Genomic DNA, 27,099 nt, shown 5'->3' with positions numbered 1-27,099 from the left:
GAAAAGTTGGCTTAAAGCTCAACATTCAGAAAACTAAGATCATGGCATCTGGTCCCATCACTTCATGGCAAATAGATGGGGAAACAGTGGAAACAGTGGCTGACTTTATTTTTCTGGGCTCCAAAATCACTGCAGATGGTGATTGCAGTCATGAAATTAAAAAATGCTTACTCCTTGGAAGGAAAGTTATGACCAATCTAGACAGCATATTAAAAAGCAGAGACATTAATTTGCCAGCAAAGGTCCGTCTAGTCAAGGCTATGGTTTTTCCAGTGATCATGTATTGATGTGAGAGTTGGACTATAAAGAAAGCTGATCACAGAAGAATTGATGCTTTTGAACTGTGTGTTGCAGAAGACCCTTGAGAGTCCCATGGACTGCAAGGAGATCAAACCAGTCCATCTTAAAGGAAATCAGTCCTGAATATTCATTAGAAGGACTGATGCTTTAGCTGAAATTCCAATACTTTGGCCACCTGATGCGAAGAACTGACTCATTGGAAAAGACCCTGATGCTGGAAAAGATTGAGGGCAGGAGAAAAAGGGGACAACAGAGGATGAGACAGTTTATGGCATCACCGACTAAATGGACATGGGTTTGAGTGGACTCCAGAAGTTGGTGATGGACAGGGAGGCCTGGCATGCTGCCGTTCATGGGGTTGCAAAGAGTTGGACATGAGTGAGCAACTGAACTGAACTGACTGATACAGATCCTTTTTATTTTACAAGAAAGAATTTTTTCATAGTTAATCCGGTCACATTCATTCTGACAAAACAGAGCTCAATATTGAAAGTTACCCTAGGACAAACAAAAAACCTGTCAAAAATGGTAGATTCATGATATATGTTTAATTATCCCGCAACTTCGACTTTGCTGGTTTTCACACATATTCTGTATTGCAGGATCCGCTTGCCTGTATCTGGTTAAAAGTCCTAGTTTGGAATTGCTGTTTATTCCAAGAGTTTTTCTCCTTGCTTTTGTATCATTTTTCTTAAATGCACTCTAATGAAAGACAGTTTTACATTAATTTGTAAAAAGCATGGGTATACAGTGTTCTGAAATTCCTGAAGAATTTTATTTTCCACCAGGGATTATGTACCATACAGACAATCAAAGTCAAACAAGCTAAACAAAACACAACAAACAAAAAAACAATTGACTTGAATAGTAAGAAGGGATCTGTGACCTTTGTCCCACCGTGGATTACAGCCCAGATCTTTCAGGCTGAGCCTATATTATATAGTATAGCATTGTATTGCATTGCATTGCATTGAGAGACTAAAAATATGCCAGTCTTTGATTTCGACTTGATAGAACATGTATTTCTGAGTGTTGGCTCCCTTCTAGTGCTTCTAATCACAGCATGTGCCAGTCCATACACCACATGGTATAACATTATGTTTGATGATACTCAAAATCTGTTTCTCAGCTTCACCCTCAGTGTTTTGTATTATTGCTTGAGTGCTAGATTTATAGTCTTGACTTTCCTAGATGGATATGAGGACAGATCAGAACATTTTTTTTCCAAACATGTAATTAACCATAGGGTCATATTATTTACGTGTAATTTCTTCAAAGAGCTTTGATTTTACAAATTTAAATTTATTTTAATCAACATTTTGGAGAATGTACTATATTGACACAAAATGAGTAATCTAGGCAATAATAAAAATGCTCACTTGGTCCTCATTATAGTTCATGGTTCAGAAATAAGATAGACATAGTAATAACTACAATAAAAAGCACAATGTGAATGGTTTCAATCAGGGGAATATGCCTTTATTTTCCCTTCCTCATGTGACAACCAACTTTAACTTTTCCTGACCACTTCTTCTTCATATGTTTATAATGTATGCTGCAGCCTTTGACGTTTATGTATGCCTGAAGCAATCTAGGTTGTTATTTCTTCAAAGCAAAATGTTTGTTTATACTTTCCAATAGTTTGACATTTGAAGTGTTGAATTTTCTCTACTAAAAAAGTAAATAAAGTGTACCGGCTTACAAGACAGTGCGATTACATCTCAGTTTCATTAAAACAGACTCCTTTGCCTTTAGTAATTGAAAGAAAGTAAAATGTTTATAGATGATGATAACTACCAAGATGGATTTTGTTTCTATTTTTCCTATATGACCTTGTTCTATGATGGTTTCATTTCAAGCCAGAGATTCTGACCTTCCCCAATTTCAGAAAAGTTTTCTCCATGATTGCTTCATTTTAGAACTGTAGTTCTTTCAGCACATGTTTCCATCTGGAAATGAATCACTCTGTGATCCACATGTGCCATACCAGCTAAAGTCAAACTGGGGCCTGTCTCTGAAGGTTCTGCCAAATACAAGGATATTCCAAGCCACGAGATGTTGGCTTTCCTATTTGATTAATGAGGACAATATTTAAATTTGATATATTTTAAGGTCAATCTTTTGCTTCAAAGCAAAAGGCCTTAATTCATCTTATTCTTAATAAAATGTTCAAGTGTAAATGTAGATGAAAGTTGAAACCTGTTTCATTTTGGAAAATGAATTGTTTTTGTCTAATTTCCTCTTTTTTCCTGATGACAAAGAATTTTATTTATTGAATTTCATTTATTTCTCATTTATGTTTTCTGATGATGAGGAATTTTTATTAAATTTCATTTCTTTTTCTTTTATGATATAAAATTTCTCTTTTATTTCTTAAATTTTGAAAATCAGTTGATAAATCAAAATAACCTAAGTGCCTTCATGTCTCAACAAATGTACCTGCTAAAGGACACAGCGAGTTTAAGAAGAAAATTAAAAGACTTTATACCACATAGACACACCAATTATATTATCAGCAATATCACAATTCTTGTCATCCATGCAATTATTTTTTGATTGTAACATTTATATCTTGTTTAACAAAGGTCTTATTAAATAAAGGTAGAAATGATAGTTATAATTCCACTTATAAGTCAAAATCACAAAACGTTGAAATAAGGTGGGCTCATATTAAAGATGAAAAAAACTTCTTTATTCTTCCCTCCCTATCAGATGTAGAATGTGAATTTTGTTTCATACACAGTTCCTCAAAGCTTGTGTTGCTGTTGTTCAGTCGCTAAGTCATGTCTGATTCTGCAACCCCATCAAATGCAATACACCAGGCTCCACTGTTCTTCACTATCTCCTGGAGTTTGCTCAAGCTCATATCCATGAGCTTGGAGATATCTAACCATCTCATCCTTTGCTGCCCGCTTCTCCTTTTGACTTCAATCTTTCCCAGGATCAAGATCTTTTCCAATGAGTTAGCTCTTCACATCAGGTGGCCAAAGTACTGGAGCTTCAAATTACAAGTATTAGAGCTTTGTGTATTAAGTTCAAAAGCTAAAAAGCAGAAGATTTATTATCTACATTATTATATTCCATATAGAGTATATAGCATATATTATTGTTGTTCAGTCACTCAGTCGTGTCTGACTGTTTGTGAACCCATGCACGCCAGGTCTTCCCTGTCCTTCACCATCTCCCAGAACTTTCTCAAACTCATATCCATCGAGTCAGTGATTTCATCCAACCATGTTGAACTCTGTCATCTCCTTCTCCTCCTGACTTTAATCTTTCCCAGCATCAGGGTCTTTTCCAATATGTTGGCTCTTCACATCAGGTGGCCAACGTATTCAGCTTCAGTTGAATACTTCAGAGTTTCCGCTTTAGCATCAGTTCTTTCAGTGAATATTCAGGACTGATTTCCTTTAGGATTGATTGGTTGGATCCCCTTACAGTCCAAGGGACTCTCAAGAATCTTCTCCAACACCACAGTTCAAAGCATCAATTCTTTGGTGCTCAGCCTTTTTTATGATCCAACTCTCACATCCACACATGACTACCGAAGAAACCATAGCTTTGACTATATGAACTTTTGTCAGCAAACTATGTCCTCATATCAGGCTATATGTTAATCCTCAGATTAGATTCTCTAAAAGTCAGATTCTGAGACAAAAGTTTGTATATAGGCAGGTCTTTTGATAAGTAATCTCATTTACAGTAGTGAAGGACTTGAGAGGGTGAAAGAAGAAAAGAGGGAGCAAAAAAGAAAAGTGGTTAAGCACCACTATGGGTAAAAAGGTGTTCCTAGGAACTTCATACTGTTCATGAGTTCTCAAGGCAAGAATACTGAAGTGGTTTGCCATTCCCTTCTCCAGTGGACCACATTCTGTCAGACCAAGGGAAGAGGATTTAGAACATCAGGAAATAAGACCACCTACCTTCTCTCTGGGTTGAAAATTGCCCTATGGCAATAGCTACCCCATATTTCAAGGTTGTCCATGTGTGATTACTAACTGAATTTCTGTGAGCATCTCACCCTGTGCATTAGGAAATGCCCAGGGAAAAAGCATTATGTGATTGAGGTAAGACTTTCTGCATAAAGCAGGCTGAAGTTCATGCAGACACATTACTACAGTATACAAATCAGATGAGCGCTTAGATGGCCAGCAGAGTCTATTGTATCATCCAAGTTTATGACCTGTACATCCTTACTAAATCAGTTCAGTTATTAATTCCTTCAGAGCAACAATGCCCAAAATGAGCTCCTTAGAATTCATAATGATAATGTTTGTAAGTGGCTCCCCAAGTTTTACCTTCAAGTAAATATGAGAAATATTTAAGCAAAATGGAATAGATTTCTATGCTCAGCACTTTTGGAATACTTAGCATATTGATGAGTTTCTGAATCTAAAATTTATAAATGATCTTTTTCTAAATTCTTTTTTTCTATTTCAACTATCGTAATTGTCTCAATTGTATTTTCTCTTTCTCAATTTTATTTAACTTTTAATATATTCTTTAAAAATGAATCTTTTCAATTAAAATTTCCTACTATTAGAAAGCACTTTTACTATTTCAATGTTATCCATCATGTCCCCACCCTTAATTCTCTATATTAGTAGTATTTATGTCTTCTCTTACTTACAAAGAATTGTTACTTTTATAAAAGAAATAATCTCTGTATTTACATTGCAATTTGATTTTTTTCTTCTTCTGAATTAATTTTTTATCTTTTCCATTCTGTTTTCTATATACTAATTTTTTACTTGTTTTTCTTTTACTAGTTTATTTTTTATTTCAAATTCTGAAATTTTATTTTTAGTGAATTACAATTGATTTAAAATATTATATTAGTTTCAGGTATATAAAATACTAAGCAGTAAAGAATCTGCCTGCCATGAAGGGGAAGCAGGTTTGATCCCTGTGTCAGGAAGATCCCCTGGGGAAGGAAATGGCAACCCACTCCAATATTCTTGGCTGGGAAATCCCATGGACAAAGGGGCCTCGTGGGCTATAGTCCACAGAGTTGGAAAAGTCAGACTTAACAGCTAAACCACAGCCACCACATAAAATATGGATCCTCTATTTCTACACATTATTTACAGATCACTACAATAAGTCCAGTTGCCATCCATCATCATACAAAGACATTAAGTTATATTGAGTATATTCCTTACAATGTACGTTTCATCCTGTGACTTTTATTTTCTAACTGGAAGTTTGTACCTCTTAATTTCCCTTACCTTTCACTCATGTCCCCATCCCCATTCCCTTTGGCAACCACCTATTTATTCTCTGTATCTATGACCCTGTTTCTGTTTTGATGTATTTGTTCATGTTTTCTTTTTTAGTTCCACATCTGCTTGATCTATTCATCTGTTGACAGGCATTTAGTTTACAATCATATCTTAGGTATTGTTAATAATGCCAGGAGTGAAATTTCTGTGTTGTATGCTAGCTCTATTTTAAAACTTTTGAGGAACCTCCATATTGTTTTCTTTAGTGATTGTCCCATTATGCATTCCCAGCAGCAATCTACAAGTGTTCCTTATTCTCCACATCCTCATCAACACTTGTTATTTCTTGACTTTTTGATGGTAGTCATTCTAAACAGTGTTAGGTGATATCTCATTGTGGTTTTGATTTGCATTTCCCTGATGTTGGACATCTTTTCATGTGCCTGTTGGCCATCTATATGTCTTCTTTGGAAAAGAATTTTTGAATATCAACACCTTACTGAAAACATCCTTTTGAAATATATTCCCCCAATCTTTTGGTTTTGTTGATGATTTCTTCTGCTGTGCAAACCTTTTTCAGTTTGATGTAGTCCCATTTGTCTATTCTTGCTTTTGTTTCCCTTGCCTATCTTGCTAGGAGATGTGTTCAAAAATGCTAAGACTGATGTCAAAATCCATAATGCTTATGTTTTTTCCTAAGCTTTTACAGTTTTAGGTCTTACATCCAAGTCTTTAATTCACTTTGTGTTTGTTTTTAATATATTGCTTGAGGGAGTGATACCATTTCATTCTTTTGCATGTATATGTTCAGTTTTCGCAACACCATTTATTGAAAAGACTGTCTTTTCCACGACTGTATAGTCCTGTTTCCTTTGTCATAGACAAACTGATACCAGTGTGGGTTTATTTATAAATTCTTTTTTTCTCAATGATCTATTTGTCTATTTTTGTTCCAGTACCACACTGTTTTCATGACTGGGGCTTTGCAGTATAATTTTAATTCAAGGAGCACAATATTTTTAATATTGTTCTTTCTCAAGATTGTTTTAATTATTCAGGCTCTTTTATGCTTTTATAAAAATTTTAGAATTATTTGTTCTAGTTCTGTGAAAAATAGTATGGATATTTTGATAGAAACTGCATTGAATCTGTACATTGCTTTGGGTGATATGGACATTTTAATAACATTAATTCTTCTAATCCAGGGGCATGCAATATCTTTCTGTTTATTTGCATCATCTTCAGATTTTTTCATCAATGTCTATAGTTTTCATAGCACAGGTATTGCAATTCCTAAGTTAAATTTATTCCTAAGTACACTATCATTTTGATGCAACTATAAAGGAGTTTGTTTTCTTAATTCCTCTTTCTGAGAATTTGTTATTAGTGTTCAGTTCAGTTCAGTCACTCAGTCATGTATGACTCTTTTCGGCCCCAAGGACTGCAGCGTGCCAGGCTTCCCTGTCCATCACCAACTCTTGGAGCTTTTCCAATGAGTCCATTCTTTGCATCAGGTGGTCAAAGTATTGGAATTTCAGCTTCAGCATCAGTCCTTCCAATGAATATTCAGGACTTATTTCCTTGAGGATTGACTTGTTTGATCTCTTTGCACTCCAAGGGACTCTCAAGAGTCTTCTCCAACACCACAGTTCAAAAGTATCAATTCTTAAGCACTCAGCTTTCTGTATAGTCCAACTCTCACATACATAACTACTGTAAAAACCATAGCTTTGAGTAGAAGGACTTTTGTCAGCAAAGGAATGTCTGCTTTTTAATATGCTGTCTAGGTTGGTCATAGCTTTTCTATCAAGGAGCAAGTGTCTTTTAAGTTCATGGCTGCAGTCATCATCTGCAGTGATTTTGGAGCCCCCAAAAATAAAGTCTGTCACTGTTATCATTGTTTCCGCATCTATTTGCCATGAAGTGATGGGACTAGATATCATGATCTTTGTTTTTTGAATGTTGAATTTTAAGCCAGCTTTTTCACTCTCCTCTTTCAGTCTCATCAAGCGGCTCTTTAGTTCTTTCCTTTCTGCCATAAGGATGGTGTCATCTCAATATCTGAGGTTATTGATATTTCTCCCAGCAATCTTGATTTCAGCTTGTGCTTCATCCAGACCAGCATTTTGCATGATGTACTCTGCAAGTAAGTTAGATAGGTTGGTGACAATATACAGCCTTGACATACTCCTTTCCCAATTTGGAACCAGTCTGTTGTTCCATGTCAAGTTCTGACTGTTGCTTCTTGACCTGCATAGAGATTTCTCAAGAGGCAGGTAAGGTGGTCTGGTATTCCCACTTCTTTAAGAAGTTTCCACATTTTGTTGTGATCCACACAGTAAAAGACTTTGGTGTAGTCAATAAACAGAAGAAGATATTTTTCTGGAATGCTCTTGCTTTTACTATGATCCAACAGATATTGGCAATTTGGTCTCTGGTTCCTCTGTTATACAGAAGTATATTGCATTTGTGTTATTAGTGTACAGAGATACAATATATTTCTGAATATTAATTTTGTATCTTGCAAGCCTTCTGAATTCATTTATTAGTTCTAATAGTTTTTTGGTGGAAACTTTAGAATTTTCTATATATTGTATCATGTCATCTACAAATAATGACAATTTTACTTCTTTCTTTCCAGTTTTGATGACTTTTATTTTTTTCTTGCCTGATTTCTGTGGTTAGGACTTCCAATATGTTGAGGAAAAGTGGTGAGTGTAAGCATTCTTGTTCCTTAGCTTAGAGGATAAATCTTCAGCTTTTCACCATTGAATATGATGCTATCTGTGGGTTTGACATATATGGTCTTTATTATGTTGATGCACATTCCCTAGAGATGTTCAATCATAAATAGTTGTTGAAATTTTTTCAAATGCTTTTTCTGCATATATTGAAATGGTCTTATGATTTTTATTCTACATTTTGTTAATATGGTGTATGACATTGATTGACTTATAAGTGGTGGTTGATTCATCTTTGCATTCTTGAAATAGTTCTCACTTGATTATGGTGCGTGATCTTTTTAATGTATTGTTGAATGTTGTTCACTAATATTTTGTTGAGGGATTTTGCATTTGTATTTATCATTGGCCTGTGATTTTCTTATTTTGTAGTATCTGTTTTTCTTTTCTTTTTTTTAATGTAGGTAATGTTGGCCTCTAATAATATTTGGAAACTTACATTCCTCTTCAATATTTTGGAATATTTTGAGAAGAAAACTTTGCTTTAAATGTTTGAAATAATTCATTTGTGAAGCCATCTGGTCCTGGGATTTTGTTTGTTGTGAGTTTTCCTATTACTGATTCAATTCCATTGCTAGTAATTGGTCTACTTAAAATTTTTTGTTTCTTCATGGTCAGTTTGAGAAGATATTATGCTCCTAGGAATTTGCCCATTTATTCTATGCTGTCCAATTTGTTGACATATAACTGTTTATACTTGTTTCTTATTATCTTTCATATTTCTGTGTTGGTTGTAACTTTTTCAGTTTTGTTTATGGTTATTTGGTCCTTGTTTTTTTATAATGAGTCAGGCTAGGTTTATCAATTTTATTTGTCTTTTCAAAGAACTAGCTCTTAGTTTAACTGATCTTTTTCATTGCTTTTTAGTCTATTTCATTGATTAATAATCTGATCTTTATTGTTTTCTTCCTCCTACTTACTTGTTTTTGTTGGTTCTTGTTCTAGTTTCATTAAGTTTAAACCTTTTTTTTTTTTTAATTTGAGATTTTTCTTGTTTCTTGAGTATATGAATTGCTATAAACTTTCCTCTTAGAACTGCTTTTCTTTCAATATCATTTTATACCATGTGGTTAGAAAAGATTCTTGATATACTTTCAATCTTCTTAAATGTATTAATATTTGTTTTGTGACCTAACATGTGATCTATCCTAGGGAACATTTTATGTGCATTTGAAAAGAATATTAATTGTTCTTTGGGAATGGAATATTCTGTATATATCTATTAAATCTATTGGTCAAGTGTGTCATTTAAGGCCAATATTTTTTTATTTTCTTTCTAGATAATTTATTCACTGATATAAGAAGGGTGCTAAAGTCCCATATTATTATTATTATTTTTTGCTGCTAATTTCTTTCTTTATATTTCTCATTATTTGGTTTATTTATTTAAGTTCTTCTATTCTCAGTGCATAAATGTTTACAAACATTATATTCTTTTGAATTTATTCCTTATCGTTATGTAATGCCTTTCTCTGTCTTTTGTTACAGTCTGTTTTTTAAAGTTTATTTTGTCTGATATAGGGTTTCCTTCATGACTCAGACAGTAAAGAATCTGCCTGAAATGCAGGAGGCCTGGGTTCAATCACTGGGTTGGGAAGAGCCCTGCTTTTTTGTTGTTGCTGTATCCATGTGCATAGAAAATCTTTTCTATCCCTATTTTCCATCTGTGTGTCTCTTTAGATCTGAAGTGTGTCTCTTATGGGGCACAACTTTGCACAGCAAGGAAGATTCTTTTCTCCATTTTACATAAATAAAAATTGAGACACATAATAAGCCAGGAAATTTGCCAATGAGTTTTAAAGATGATCCAGGACAGATCTTTTGAGCAAGTAATGCAAGTGGATTTGAAAAATGCATCAATATTTTTATTTTCCAGTTGTGTTCAGTGTTTGGTGTATCTACTATTTTGGCCACCTTATGTGAAGAACTGACTCATTGGAAAAGACCCTGATGGTGAGAAAGATTGAAAGCAGGAGGAGAAGGGGATGATAGAGAATTAAATGGTTGGATGGCATCACCAAATTGATGGATATGAATTTAAGCAACCTCTAGAAGTTGGTGATGGACAGGGAGGCATGGTGTGCTGCAGTCCACGGGGTCACAGAGAGTCAGACGTGACTGAGCAACTGAACAGAACTGAATGCATCTATAGTTAAATTTCAAATGTATTTTAAACATCATAAATATGTTATTATATTAAAATATATTTTTAAATATATCAATAAATATCTCATTAAAACATCTATGATAGGCATTTTATTTTTATCTCAATAACTGTCTTTTGGTCTTTCTGAAAGCATCTTATTTCTAATTCTAGGGATGAGTTTCTTAATACTACTTACTTTTAAAAAATATTTTATTTTCATACCTAACTCCTTTAGCTTCTCTCTGAGTTTGAATATAGTTATGAATATAGTAAACTAAGTCAGGGTTGAATCCATGAAATTTTCAGAGCATGGTATTGGGGGAAATAATGATATTTTGGAAATTTTAATAAATCAAAGTCTCTCAGACAAGACTGAACAAATGTTTCAGGAGACTGGACTGAATATCTCATTGATGTCAGTTTATATTTCTTGTTTTGGTAAAATACAGTTATATGTCACTTCTCTCTAAGCTTTGTCTTCTAGCTTCTGCTATTCTGTTACCAGGATAATCTCATTCACACTTATGTCTATGCTAATAATGTTTCAGACAATTATGCAAAAATAAAAAAGCAGCTCTTTCACAAACATGTAACAATTAATGAAATTTTATGTCTTGTTATAATATATATTTCAAATTCTGTCCGTCAAATCTATTCTCCATATATTCACCAAATATTTATTTAGTACCTCCTTCCAAACACTGTTTCTGAATTAATGTCTACCTAAGTGCTACTAACAAGGCAGAAGACTAAGAAAGAAACAAATAAACTGGAATGAAATTTGTAATCTTGCCACGTTAGGGCATATCTTCCCAGTCAAATGTGGCACTGGTTCCTTTATTAATGTTACTGAGTCAAAATCATCCCAAGTAGTAAAGTTACAGTTTGAAGTGCAGTAATAAAAGAGCTTAAATTCACCTTTTTATTTCTACAATGAAGAAATAGGGAGCAACATCTCAGATGGTAAGATTTACCTGCTCTCTGGATAAAAGAAAGAAAGAAATTGGTCTTAGTTGGCTAAAGGTTAAGTAAAAAGGTGCCATAATGCCAAACTTCTGCTTGGGTAGTTAGCCATCCTACCCTTGGACAGGACTCAGAAGACCTTCCTTGAAAGATAATTGATGACAACAAAACTTCGAGCGACTCTGGGAACCCTATGGAGTAGAATAAATCCCATGCATCCCAAGCCCTACCTGGGACCACCAAGCTCTTCTCTGTCTTGCCTTGCTGCTCTTCCGCTGAGATGTTTGGGAATAAAATCATTAGTGAAAGTCTTCATTTCATCCTTAATGTACTCACAACTGGTCACAAAAAGGCATCGTCTTCAGTTTTCTTTCACAAGTTTTCCTGAATCTGTTAAATCTATCTCAGTAAATTTTCAATTATATAGAGCTTTATTTAATCTAAAGAAGTAAATTTCTATCATCAGATGCCACGCACATAGTGGAATCTGTATGAAAAACCTGTGAAGTTTTATATCTAATCATGAAAGAATTTTTTGGCAATGGATTTAATTCATTCACTCAACCCCACCCTCCTTCATAAGCAATGCCTAATCATCAAGTGGCTTTCTTTCTTTATTTTGCCACTTAAAAATGTAACATCTACCAAGTATCTGCTTTCAATTATTTAAGGGACCAGAGTTTTTCCTCTTTGAATATTTTCAAACTAGTTAAATAAAACAATGTGGAAAATGACTTTAAATAGAAATGTAGAGTGGTTTTACTACTCAAGTAAGATACCCATGTATTCATAATACATGTATGCTTATCCTTAGAGACTCTCAAATACTTTGGAAAACAATAACTCCCTATACATTTCTATTTAAATTTGAATACCCTTCCAATTCCTGACACCATGAGTGATAGTACACTGACTTTGTTCTAAGCCATGAAATGTTAAGGTAATTTATTTCACAGCAATAGATAACTGGAATGCACAGGTGAACCTATGCTTTTCATTACCTCTAGCTGGACAAGATCCTTTGGGTCCAGGACACTCCTTTAACCTTCAGGCCCTGGTGGCAGTGATTCCTGGCAATAATAAATATCTTGAGGAAGAGATTTAATTAGAGTCATGCAGAAGGTTGACAACACCTTCTTCTCAACCTCCCCAATGTCTTTTTTTTTCATGGATTTACTCATAGACCAGTCCATGGGATTTTCCAGGCAAGAATACTGGAGTAGGTTGTCATTTCCTTCTCCAGGGAATCCTCCCGACCCAGGGATTAAACCCCAGGTCTCTCACATTGTAGGCAGATATTTTACCATCTGAGCTACCAGGGAAGCCCTAGTAAAACTGGAGACAGAGCTAAATCAAGATCTCCATCTACCATAGCCAAAAAAAAAAAAAAAGTTGTTGACTTATAATTGTGGTTGAATCAGATCCAGGTGAACTGATTCAATTTTCTCAGACTTTTGATTAGTTTGGGTTCAAATTCTGGCACAAGTACGTGTTAGTTATTTGACCATGAATATGTTTTCTAAGAGAGTAATTTCAATCAAGTTCTCAAAATGAAGTTTGAATAACCAGGAGCAAATGCCCAGTCACGAGTTTTAGAAGAGTCATAAATATGATGATAGAGGTTGGAAGCTGGTTTGGAGCATTTGATGGGCTTACGGTTAGGCTTAGGGTTAGAAATGGGGATGAGGCAGTGAAGAAAGTTAATGGGTAATTTACATTAAGCAATTAGGTTACTGTTAGTAGAGGTATCAATTATTGTTGTTATTACTCTAATTTGTATATGATTGCTTACATTAAAATATTTAGTAAACATTTACATTGGTTATTTTAGTAACTATGAAACTGAGCAGGACCCTTTGGGGCCCTCCTGGGTACAAAGTTTTTCTGTGCACCTTGTTTCTCATTTGTAGAAAAAAGGCTTCCATCTCCTAGACCTTTCCTGAGTTCCAAAGGGCAGAGTCAAACAGTTACTAATTAGGGAGGGGAAGGGAATGCTGAAACTATGGGGGAATGGTCAAGAAACAATAGTGGAGGGGTAAAGCAGTATTCTGTTCCTCCTCAGGCGATATACATAACAATATATCTCCGAGTTCTTCTACAGGAACTAAGGCCCCCACCCAGGCAGAGGATGGTAACTTCAGAATGAGCAGAAGCAAGTGGGGCCCAGACTGGTTGGAACCAGAAGGCTGCTGATGGAAATTCCTGAAACATCAACTTGTTACCTCACCACCAAACAGTCAACTTGTTACCTCAACCACCAACTTGTTATCTAACCACGAAGCACAAAGTTAAAGACCCTGCAGCCCTCCCCCTAAACTTTGTCTATAAAAGATTCTTCCCTCAAAACCACTGGGGAGTTCTAGACTTTTGAGCACTAGCCACCCCTTCTTGCTCATTCTTTGCAATAAAGTTTCTCAGCTCCAAACTCCAACATTTTGGTTTGTTTGGCCTCACTGTGCATTGGGCACACAAAGTTGGGTTCAAAAACAGTTATAGTGCTATAAATTAGGGTAGATTGTAAATGCCTTTCGCATCTGGGGAAATCTCATTGGTTGGTTGTCAATACCATAAACCCTGTCCAAAGTGCTGTTTGTGTGTTGAATCACCAAATAGTTGTTGGCTAGTTGTTTAACTAGTGTTTATAAAAGCTTAGCCTCAGCACCGCCTTAAGCTTATTAAAAATTGAGGTTCCTGGGCCTCACCACTGATGTGCCACAACTCTAAGAAGGAGGCACTAATATCTGCATTTCAGAAGCAATCTGAGCAGCTATGAGAAACACTGTTGGAAAACTATCATGTAGGCCAAAGTGATGAGCAACTGTTCCTGGAAAAATATTGGTCTTCTCAGTTTTACCTTAGGCTTTCACTATTTTTTGTTATTTTATATTCACATTTCCATGGTACACTAAGTTTTATAAAATCCCCCTTTCTCCTTAAATCTTCAACTTCTTTTCCTACTTATCTTCATTGTACCTACCACAGGCCTTTCCTCTTACTTTATGGAGAAAGTAGGAGTCGTTGAAACAAACTGTCTTTGTATTTCTGTTTCAATGTATTCTCAGTCAGGCTGATGATTGAATGTATGTTTCCTTCATGTGATTCTGCTAATGGATGTGTATGGCTGAGAACACATCCATTGGCATGTGCTTACTTTCTCACCAGTTTTCATCTTTTCTACTATAAAAGGGGGGATTCTCCTACAGTTCTTATAATCAGTCAGAATTATTTATTTTTTCATAAAAGGCTCTTAATGATTCATCCCCATGTTCTATTTTCAGTTTTATTTCTTTACAAGGTTCTACCACAACCCGCTCCCATTCCTAGACCTGAAGTGCAGACTTTCATATTTAATTGCTGATGATAGATTGTGAATGCCATACGTTTGCTTCTTCTCTATTTAGAACACCTTCCCCCATCCTGTTTAGAGAAATCATACCACCTGCAACTCCTCAACACAAAAAGTTCTATATATAAGTCTTCTAGTGTGCTTACCATGTTATATTTTATCTGCCTAAAAAATCTGTCTCCATAAAACAGATATTAGGATCCTTCACCCAAGTATCCACCCTACCTAGGGTAGACAATCTTACCCAGCTCCAAAGTATTATAAATTTTGACCAGCTATCAGATGTCTAAGTTGTACATATCCTAAGCCTCTAGGCTGCAATCATATAAATCCTAAATTCTAAGTGTTAATGATTGTCTCTCTGTGCACGCTGTTCATTGAACCCATGGTAGGCAAGGCATGAGCGGGGAAACTGGAAGAAAACTCAAGGAGTCATAGAACTGCAGACACATTTCTTCTCTCTTGGATGATGCAGCAGTCATAGCAGCAGACATAACACAACAACCCAACAAGGCACAGCCCCCAGGCCTTTCCAGGTGGAGCTTATATATGCTTATAGAGCAAAAGTAGCCCGTGGCCAAGCAAGTACCTCATGATGCACATGAGCAGTGCTATAATTGATCTCTGCTGTTACATAATCATTATTTACAAAACATGGGGTGAGAGCAAGAGGGCGTGGGGTGAGAGAGCCTGATCACCGTTATCTTGGCTAATTTGTTCTTTCCCTACAATGACCATCACATGTGGTGTCATTTGAGTCCCAGTTCAAATCTGGATTTGAATCCCAGCTCTCTGCTGCTGCTGCTAAGTTGCTTCAGTCATGTCCAACTCTGTGCGACCCCATACACAGCAGCCCACCAGGCTCCCCCATCCCTGGGATTCTCCAGGCAAGAACACTGGAGTGGGTTGCCATTTCCTTCTCCAATGCATGAAAGTGAAAAGTGAAAGTGAAGTCGCTCAGTCGTGTCCGACTCTTAGCAACCCCATGGACCTCAGCCTATCAGGCTCCTCCGTCCATGGCATTTTCCAGGTAAGAGTACTGGAATAGGGAGCCATTGCCTTCTCTGGAATCTCAGCTCTACCATTGCCAAACTCTAAGATCTTGGGCAGGATGCTTAAAGAGTATAAGCCTCAATTCCCTTATCTTTAAAGTGAATCTTAGGAATAGTCCTTACCCTATAAGAAAAGATGCATCAAATACCTAGAACAATGTCCAACAAATGGCTGTCACATGTCATTGCAACTAATGTACCATCAATTTTTAGTCATTTAGGATTTTTATTTTATACACACATTGCTGGTTAATTGTATCAGCTTGACTGGGCCCTGGGGTACACAGATATTTGGTGAGTGGACTTAGCTAAGGAGCCAATAGGGTAAAACTACTATCTGTGGGACTGGAACTATAAGTCTGAATCCTACCCAGGTGGAATCATAAAGGAACTTGAAGTTAGAAAAAGCCAAATTTATTGATATGGACTCACTAAGCAGTGAGTCTGCCTTTAATGTTGCATCTTGAGGATTTAGAAAGGATTCTAACAGCTTGGTTGGTTGGATGAAATATGGAGACCAAAACAGGAAATCCTAGCTCTGCCTTGATTTAATGTGGGGAAAGAGATTCAAATGCTTAGAATAATTGGAATATTAGTGTGAATGTAGACCTAAAATCAGTAGTGTCATTTTAGACTTAGCCACCACACTAGGAGGGTCCAAGAAAACATAACTTTCACCACAACTGAAAGAAATAAATTTGTGTGGGGAGCTCTGGCATCTTTGTAGAACTCTTATAACAACAACAACAATTTTGTTGTTCTCTGTAGGTCAAACCTGCAGTAAGGACTGTTAGGCACTCAATTGGGAAACCTAAATACAATGAGAGTAATTGGACCTCGGTGGCAAGGATCAAATGAAAACACTCAACAGACAAAAGCAAGGTGGGCAGAGTTACCTTAATGAGCATCAGAGTCAACGTAACAATCAGAATAGTCTGACTCACACAGACCCGTGTGGTTGTCTAATTAAGCTTGTACTCCAAGAAGTAAAACAAATAAGTAACCTACTAAATTCTGCTTGATCTGCATCAGCTGAAAAGTTCTAGGTAAAGTACACAGTAGTCTAACCTGAATCATAAAAACAGAAATTCATAGACTCTCAATCAATTCCCAGTTTAAAGTGGGTTTGTAAAATCAGAACCCTTTCATTGTAGGGGATGCGGTAAGGTTCCCTTGACGAAAGGCCTCAGTTCACTACCATAAATTTATACTCTTAACAATTATCCTAACTGTTCACCAAAGGACACAGGGCCTTTTATCAGAGTAATTGCTATGAGGAAAATGTCATAATCAAGCCTTTCAGAGACTACTGGATAAGGACTCTGAACTGATATTAATTCCAGAACTTAAAATGTTCCACCAGTCAGAATAAACACTTACGGATGTCAGGTAATCATCAGAGTTTTAGCTCAGGTCTGTCCCACAGTGGGCCCAGAGGGTCTCTGAACCCATCCTGTGGATCTTTTCCAGCTCCAGAATTCATCCTTGGTATAGATCTACTCATCAGCTAGCAGAACCCCCACAGTGATTTTTTACCTGCAGCTATCATGATGGGAAAGGTCAGGTGGGAGCCACTAGAACTACCTGTTCACATGATGATTGCAATTATACCTAGTGTATCAAATGTGCTTACATCACTTGAGCAAATAACACATTCACTAGGACCTGATGTGCAGCTACTTATCTCCATCTTTGTCCAAAATCCACCAAAAGCAAGCAAGCAAGATGAACAACACACCTTCCCTGTCCTACTTCAGGTAAGTATCAACTCTCTGGCCCTATGTGATAATTTAGTTTGTAGGGATCTTGATCACCTTTTCCTTCCACAAGATAACACACTAGTCCATTACGTATTCTAATTGGAACTAGTGAGCAAGAAGACATGACTACCTTAGTTAGACTTCCTGGCAAGACTTACTTGTATGTCATTGGATAAAAAATAAATCTGTTCTACCATTTGGGACATACAATCCAGCAGATCAAGTGGTGCTTGCAGGGCTAGTGGCAGATAGGGGTGCTGTTAAGAGACTTTTGTAGACCCCATATATAAATCTCAGCACAGGCCCACAGGATTTTAGAGTAAAACACTGCCATCCTCTACAGATAATTACTCCTCTTATAAAAACAAGCCCTTGACCTGCTACTGGGCCTTAGTAGAGACTGAATACTTAACCAAGTATCACCAAGAAGCAACCCGAGCTACCTGTCATGAACTGGGTGATATCTGACCCAGAAAACTATAAGGTTGGACATGCACAACAGTATATGAAATGAAAGTGGTTTATGTGAGATCAAGTCTAAGCAGGTCCTGAGGGCACAGGTAAGTTACAGGAAGAAGTAGCCCAAATACTCATGGTTCAAGCTGCTGCTATACTGCCTTCTCTCTCCCAGACCATACCTATGGTCTCCTGGGGAGTTAATCTCCTAAGATTAACTGACAGAGGAGAAGTCTTGAGTCTGATTTAGATATGGTTCAAACAATATGCAGACTACACCCAAATGTGGACAGCCGCAGCACTACAAACCTTAGTGGGACATCTCTGAAGGACAGCGTTGAATGCAAATTCTCCCAGTAGGCAGAACTTCAAGCAATGCACCTGGTTGCTCATTTTACATGAAAGGAAAAATGGCCAGATTCATGATCATATAGCAATTATATGTGATTATATAGCAGTTCATGGGCTGTGACCAACAGTTTGGTTGAATGGTTAGGAATTTGGAAAGAAAATGATTGAGAAATTAGTTGGAAGGAAATTTGGGGAAGAGGTATAATATAAATAAAAGTCTTAGAATAGGGCCAAAAAAGTGAAGATATTTATGTCCCCTGTGAATACTCACCATAGGGTGATCTCTACATAAAGGGATTTTAATAATCAAAGAATGGGATGATGACCCATTTTGTAAATATCAGTTAGTTTCTTTGCTTAGCCATCCCTGTAATCACCAAAGAGGTTCATGAATGTAGTGGCTATGGTGGCAGGGATAGAATTTATGCACAGCCACAGAAACAAGGACTTCATTCACCAAAGTCAACCTGGCTATGGTCATCACTGAGTGCTCAATCTACCAGCCGCAGAGACAAACACTGAGTCCCTGATATGGTACCATTCTACCAATCAGCCATTTACCTAGTAGTAGATTGATTATGTTGGGTTGCTTCCATCACGGAAGAGACAGTGTTTTGTTCTTACTGGAATAGTTACTCTGGATGTGGATTTGCCTTCCCTTCACACTATGACTTTTGCCAAAACTATCATCCATAGACATACAGACTGTCTTATCCACCCTCATGGATTTCCATACAATATTGCTTCTGATTAAGGAATTCTTCATAGGAAAAGAAGTGTGTCAGCTGGTCCACGCTCGTAGAATTCATTGATCTTACCATATTACCCACCATTCTGAAGCAGCTGTCTCAATAGAATTATGGAATGGCCTTTTTAAGCCAATTACAGCACTAGCTAGATGGCAATACCTGGTAAGGCTAAGACAAGGTTATCCAGAAGGCTATCTGGACTCTCAACCAGTAACCAATATATGGTGCTGTTTCTTCCATAGCTAGAATCCATGATCTAGGAATCAAGTAATAGAAATGGGAGTGAAACAACCTGCTAATACTCCTAGTGATCCACTAGCAACAATTTTGCTTCCTCTTTCCAAGACTTTATGCTCTATTGGCCTGGAGGTCTTATTTCCAAACGGAGGAATGCTCCCACTGGAAGACACAGTAACGATGTCATTTAACTGAAAGTTAAAACTGCCACTGACCTTTAGGAGCAACTCTTTATGCTTCAGAATCAAAGAAGGGAGTTACTGTGCTGTCTGGGGTGACTGAGTCTGACTACCATGAGAAAACTGGACCATTTGACTACATAGAGGTGAGTAACAGTATGTCTGGATACAGGAGATCCTGTAGGGTGTCTCTTAGAATCACCATACTCTGAGATTAAGGTCAGTGGGAAACCACAACAACCTGATTCAGGCAAAACTACTAACGGCCTGCACACTTCAAGCATAAAAGTTTGGGTCAACCCACCAAGAAAAGAATAAAAAACAGTTGAAGAGTTTGTTGAAGCAAAGAGAATACAGACTGGGTAGTGGAAGAAGATTGTTATAAATACCAGCTATGACAATCAATGTGACCAGTAACAGAAGTCAAGATTATAAATTTCATGAGTATTTCCTCCTTGTGTGTATACACATAAAATACACTTGTGTGTATTTTATGTATAATATATTATAATAAAATTTAATAATAGCTATACATATATCTGTGATACCATATTGTTTTAAGTTCTGTTAATCTTACATCATAGTATTTAAGTTCCAGGACGTCAAAGAGAAGAGTAGACATCACTCAAGGGCTTTAGCTCCTCTTCTGGGCAAAGAGTGCATTTTCAGTTGTATGCAAGAGAGTTGTATCACGTTATTGGAATTTAGACCTTATTATTGCCTATATTTGGAGACTGAGTATGGTTTAAAGAGATGCATATAGGTGCCAAGTTGACAAGTGGAGGACTTGTGATATTTGATTTTATGTGTCAACTCACTGAGCCATGGCTTACACAGATACTTATCAAACATTATTCTGGGTATCTTTATGAGGGTGTTGGGAATGAGATTAACATTTGAATTGGTAAACTAAGCAGATTGATTGTCCTTCCTAATGTGAGTCGTCCTCCTTTAAACAGCTGAGTGCTTGAATAGAACAAAAATGCTGATGCCCCTATGAATGAGAGGGAACCATCCCCCTGCCTGACTGAGCTGGAACAATTTTTAAAATTTATTTATTTTTATTGGAGGAACAGCTTCCCTGGTAGCTCAGCTGGTAAGGAATCCATTTGCAATGCAGGAGGCCCTGGGTCAGGAAGATCAGTTGGAGAAGGGATAGGCTACCCACTCCAGTATTCTTGGGCTTCCCTGGTGGGTCAGCTGGTAAAGAATCCGCCTGCAATGGGGGAAACCCAGGTTCAATCCCTGGGTTGAGAAGATCCTCTGGAGAAGGGAATGGCTACCCACTCCAGTATTCTGGCTTGGAGAATTCCATGGACCATGGGGTCGCAAAGAATCAGACACAACTGAATGACTGTCACTTTAATTGGAGGATAATTACAATATTTTGTTGGCTTCTGATATACATCAACATGAATCTGTCATGTGTATACAGATGTCCCCTCCCTCTTTAACCTCCTTCCCAGCTCCTACCCCACGCCACCTCTCTAGGTTGTCACGGAACATGGGATTTGAGGTCAGTGGGTCATACAGCAAATTCCCACTGGCTATGTAATGTACATGTTTCAAAGCTATGCTCAATTCATCCCACCCTCTCCTTCCCCCACTGTGTCTGTAGGTCTATTCTTTATGTCTCCTTTGCTGCCCTGCAGATTGGTTCATCAGTATCATCTTTCTAGATTCCATATACATGCATTAGTATATGATATTTGTCTTTCTTTCTGACTTACTTCACTCCATATAATAAGCTCTAGGTTCCTCTACCTCATTAGAACTGAGTCAAATGTGTTCCTTTTTATAGCTGAGTAATATTTCAGTGTATATATGTACCAAATCTTCTTTATCCATTCATTTGTTGATGGACATCTAGGTTGCTTCCATGTCCTAGCTATTGTAAATAGTGCTGCAATGAACATTGGGGAACATGTGTATTTTTAAATTATGATTTCCTCAGGGTATATGCCCAGTTGTGAAATTGTTGAGTCATATGGTAGCTTTAGTCCTAGCTTTTTAAGGAATCTCCATACTTTTCTCCATAGTGGCTCTTTCAATTTACATTCTGACCAACAGTGCAAGAGGATTCCCTTTTCTCCATACCCTCTCTAAGATTTATTGTTTGTAGAATTTTTGATGATGGCCATTCTAACCAGTGTGAGGTAACACCTCATTGTAGGTTTGATTTGCATTTCTCTAACAATGGAGAAGAAAATGGCAATCCACTCCAGTATTCTTGCCTGGAGAATTATATGGACCAATGAACCTGGTGACTACAGTCCATGGGGTCACAAAGAGTCAGACACAACTGAGTGACTTTTTTTTTTATACATATTTAGATATTATTTTTTGGAGAACAAAATAGCAACCCACTCCAGTATTCTTGCCTAGAGAATCCTGTGGACAGAGGAGCCTGGTGGGCTGCTGTTCATAGGGTCGCACAAAGTTGGAGACGACTAAAGTGACTTAGCATGCTTGCATGCATGCATGCAAATAATGAGTGATGTTGAGCACCTTTTCATGTGTTTATTAGCCATCTGGGTGTCTTCTTTGGAGAAACGTCTATTTAGGTCTTCTGCCCACTTTTTGATTAGATTGTTTGTTTTTCTGGTATTGAGCTGCATGAGCTGCTTGTGTGTTGTGGAGATTAATCTTTTGTCAGTTGTTTCATTTGCTACTATTTTCTCCCATTCTGAGGGCTGTCTTTTCACCTTGCTTACAGTTCCCTTTGCTGTGCAATAACATTTAAGTTTAGTTAGGTCCCATTTGTTTACTTTTGTTTTTATTTCCATCACTGTAGGATGTGGGTCAAAGAAAATCTTGCTCTTTGATGTAAATCACAGCAAGATTCTTTCTGAGCTGGAACATTTTTGTTTTCCAACTTTCCAGGATTCAGACTGAACCAATAGCCCTTCTTGGGTATTGAGCCTGCTGCTGGCTTTCAGACTAGAACTTATATCATTAGTTCCCTTGGTTCTTAAATCTTAAAACTAGAGCTCAGTCTAGAAATATATATCCACTATTCTGGATGTTCAATTTACTGACTGCAAATCTTGGAACATCTTGGTCTCAATAATTATGTGAACTAATACCTTATTTATATCATATATATCACTTTTTACATAAATGAAAAGGTTAATACAAATAAGATAGCTTTGTTAAAGCATTAAAATCATTTTGAATTTACAGTTAAACTCATTGAGTTTGATATTTTTCCACAAAATATTCTTTTCACTGTCTTCATGCTCATGATTCTTGATCTGTTATGTTTCCTAAAAGACTTCATCATTGTACCCAAAGTATTAACTCAAGATGATGAAACTCATTGTACAAATTTTCATAATGACCCTTTCTTAATATTTCCAAATATGTAAAGTAAAACAACTATGCTATATTTATCATTTGACTGATAACAATTTTAAGACATTGAAAAGCACATTCTGACACTAGAGATATTAAAATATGAAAAAAATTGTGCATCTTAGAATTGATGAAATGTTGACAGTCCTCAATAAATAAATAAATATTCTTATCAATGATGATGAGATTATGATGATGATGAATATCAGCTGGAAGAAATGCCTTTGTGCCTGATGAAGTGTGTTTATATTTGGGAACGGGTGCCTGATATTTGGTGCATTTATCGAGAGGCTAAAAGACTTGTGCAAAATGAATATGAAAACCAATTGTTGGAAGTGTCATCTGATTGCAATTTTAGTTCTACATGTGATAGTGACCAACTTTTCAGGCTATCACTGGTACTTCTAAAGCTGGATGTTCCAATACCACACAAGTTAAGCCTTTCACTCTCAACACTAATATTGAACTTATTATCACTGTTTTTCAGTTGCTTGTGGCGGAATTCTTATGGGTAAAATTCTTCATGGAAAAAAATTATTCTTCTGATTCTAGGATTCCTTTATCCAGGGCTCCCTCCCTCTGGATATGTTCTTTTGCATTGTACACGTACTCATTGTTTTTCTCTATACTTCTTACATTGAAAAATAAGTAAATTCTCCTCTAACAATAAAAACAGACTGGAAAGGATGCTTTGCCTTGGAAAGGAACAGAGATCATTCTGTTGTTTCTGAGATTGCATCCGAGTACTGCACTTCGGACCCTTTTGTTGACTATGATGGCTACTCCATTTCTCCTAAGGGATTCTTGCCCACAGTGGTAGATAAAATGGTCATCTGAGTTAAATTCACCCATTCGAGTCCATTTTAGTTTTCTGACTCTTAAAATGTCAATGTTCACTCTTGCAATCTTCTGTTGACCACTTACATTTGCCTTGATTCCTGGACCTAACATCCAAGGTTTCTACACAATACTGCTCTTTACAGCATTGGACTTTAGTTTCATCACCAGTCGCATTCATAATCGGGTATTGTTTTTGTTTTGGCTCCATCTCTTCATTCTGTCTGGAGTTATTTCTTCACTGATCTCCAGTAGCATAGTGGGCACCTACCAACCTGGGGAGTTCATCTTTCAGCATCCAGTCCTATCTTTTTGCCTTTTCATACTGTTCATAGGGCTCTCAAGGCAAGAATACTGAAGTGGTTTGCCATTCCTTTCTCCACAGGACCACGTTTTGTCAGAACACAGACATGACAAGATGGTCAATACTGACATCAGATTGATTATATTCTTTGCAGCCAAAGATGGAGAATCTATACAGTCAGCAAAAACAAGATCAGGAGCTGACTTTCCCTCAGATCATGAACTCCTTATTGCCAATTTCAGACTTAACTTGAAGAAAGTAGGGAAAACCACTAGACCATTCAGGTATGACCTAAATTAAATCCCTTACAATTATACAGTGGAACTGAGAAATATATTCAAGGGATTAGATCTGATAGACAGAGTGCCTGAAGCATGATGGACAGAGGCTTGTGACATTGTACAGGAGGCTGGAATCAAGACCATCCCCAAGAAACAGAAAAGTAAAAAGCAAAATGGTTGTCTGAGGAGGCCTTAAAAATAGCTGTGAAAAGAAGAGAAGTGAAAGGCAAAGGAGAAAGGAAAGATATACCCTTCTGAATGCAGAGTTCCAAAGAATAGCAAGGAGAGATAAGAAAGTCTTTCTCAGTGATCAGTGTAAAGAAATAGGGGGAAACAATAGAATGGGAAAGACTAGAGACCTCTTCAAGAAAATTAGAGGTACCAAAGAAATATTTCATGCAAAGATGGGCTCAATAAAGGACAGAAATGGTATGGACCTAACAGAAGCAAAAGATATTAAGAAGAGGTGGCAAGAGCAACAGACAAAGGATTAATCTCAAAAATATACAAGCAACTCCTCCAGCTCAACTCCAGAAAAATAAATGACCCAATCAAAAAATGGGCCAAAGAACTAAACAGACATTTCTCCAAGGAAGACATACAGATGGCTAACAAACACATGAAAAGATGCTCAACATCACTCATTATCAGAGAAATGCAAATCAAAACCACAATGAGGTACCATTATACGCCAGTCAGGATGGCTGCTATCCAAAAGTCTACAAGCAATAAATGCTGGAGAGGGTGTGGAGAAAAGGGAACCCTCTTACACTGTTGGTGGGAATGCAAATTAGTACAGCCACTATGGAAAACAGTGTGGAGATTTCTTAAAAAGCTGGAAATAGAACTCCCATATGACCCAGCAATCCCACTTCTGGGCATACACACCAAGGAAACCAGATCTGAAAGAGCCACATGCACCCCAATGTTCATCGCAGCACTGTTTATAATAGCCAGGACATGGAAGCAACCCAGATGCCCATCAGCAGACGAATGGATGAGGAAGCTGTGGTACATATACACCATGGAATACTACTCAGCCATTAAAAAGAATTCATTTGAATCACTTCTAATGAGATGGATGAAACTGGAGCCCATTATACAGAGCGAAGTAAGCCAGAAAGATAAAGACCATTACAGTATACTAACACATATATATGGAATTTAGAAAGATGGTAACGATAACCCTATATGCAAAACAGAAAAAGAGACTCAGATGTATAGAACAGACTTGTGGACTCTGGGAGAAGGCAAGGGTGGGATGTTTCAGGAGAACAGCATTGAAACATGTGTATTATCTAGGGTGAAGCGGATAACCAGCTCAGGTTGGGTGCATGAGACGGGTGCTCGGGCCTGGTGCACTGGGAAGACCCAGAGGGATCGGGTGGAGAGGGAGGTGGGAGGGGGGACTGGGATGGGGAATACATGTAAATCCATGGCTAATTCATATCAATGTATAACAAAAACTACTGTAATGATGTAAAGTAATTAGCCTCCAACTAATAAAAATTAAAAAAAAAAAAAAAAAAAAAAAAAAAAAAGAAGAGGTGGCAAGAATACACAGAAGAACTGTACAAAAAAGACCTTCATGACCCAGATAATCACGATGGTGTGATCACTCATCTAGAGCCAGACATCGTAGAATGTGAAGTCAAGTGGGCCTTAGGAAGCATCACTATGAACAAAGCTAGTGGAGGTGATGGAATTCCTGTTGAGCTATTTCAAATCCTAAAAGATGTTTCTGTCGAAGTGCTGCACTCGATATGCCAGCAAATTTGGAAAACTCAGCAGTGACCACAGGACTGGAGAAAGGAAATGCCAAAGAATGCTCAAACTACTTGCACAATTGCACTCATCTCACATGCTAGCAAAGTAATGCTTAAAATTCTCCAAGCTGGGCTTCAACAGTACATGAACCATGAACTTCCAGATGTTCAAGCTGGTTTTAGAAAAGGCAGAGGAACCAGAGATCAAAAAACTAACATCCACTGGATCATCAAAAAAGCAAGAGTGTTCCAGAAAAACATCTACTTCTGCTTTATTGGCTATGCCAATGCCTTTGACAGGGTGGATCACAATAAACTGTGGAAAATTCTTAGAGAGATGGGAATACCAGATCAACTGACCTGCCTCTTGAGAAATCTGTATGCAGGTCACAGTTAGAACTGAACATGGAAAAACAGACTGGTTCCGAATAGGAAAAGGAGTACGTCAAGGCTTTATATTGTCACTCTGTTTATTTAACTTATATGCAGAGTATATCATGAGAAACACTGGGTTGGATGAAGCACAAGCTAGAATCAAGACTTCTGGGAGAAATATCAATAACCTCAGATATGCAGATGACACCACCCTTATGGCAGAAAGTGAAGAACTAAAGAGCCTCTTGATGAAAGTGAAAGAGGAGAGTGGAAAAGTTGGCTTAAAGCTCAACATTCAGAAAACAGATCATGACATCCGGCCCCATCATTTCATGACAAATAGATGGGGAAACAATGGTAACAATGACAGGCTTTATTTTGGGGGGCTCCAAAATCACTGCAGATGGTGACTGCAGCCATGAAATTAAAAGATCCTTGCCCCTTGGAAGAAAAGTTATGACCAACCTAGACAGTATATTAAAAAGTAGAGACATTACTTTGCCAACAAAGATCTATTTAGTCAAAGCTATGGTTTTTCCAGTAGTCATGTATGGATGTGAGAGTTGGACTATAAAGAAAGCTGAGCACCAAAGAATTGATGCTTTTAAACTGTGGTGTTGGAGAAGACTCTTGAGATCCCTTGGACTGCAAGGAGATCCAACCAGTCCATCCTAAAGGAA

The sequence above is a fragment of the Odocoileus virginianus genome, chromosome 19, assembly GCF_023699985.2.
Source record: "Odocoileus virginianus isolate 20LAN1187 ecotype Illinois chromosome 19, Ovbor_1.2, whole genome shotgun sequence".
Classification (NCBI taxonomy): domain Eukaryota; kingdom Metazoa; phylum Chordata; class Mammalia; order Artiodactyla; family Cervidae; genus Odocoileus; species Odocoileus virginianus.
This window is presented reverse-complemented; position numbering follows the sequence as displayed.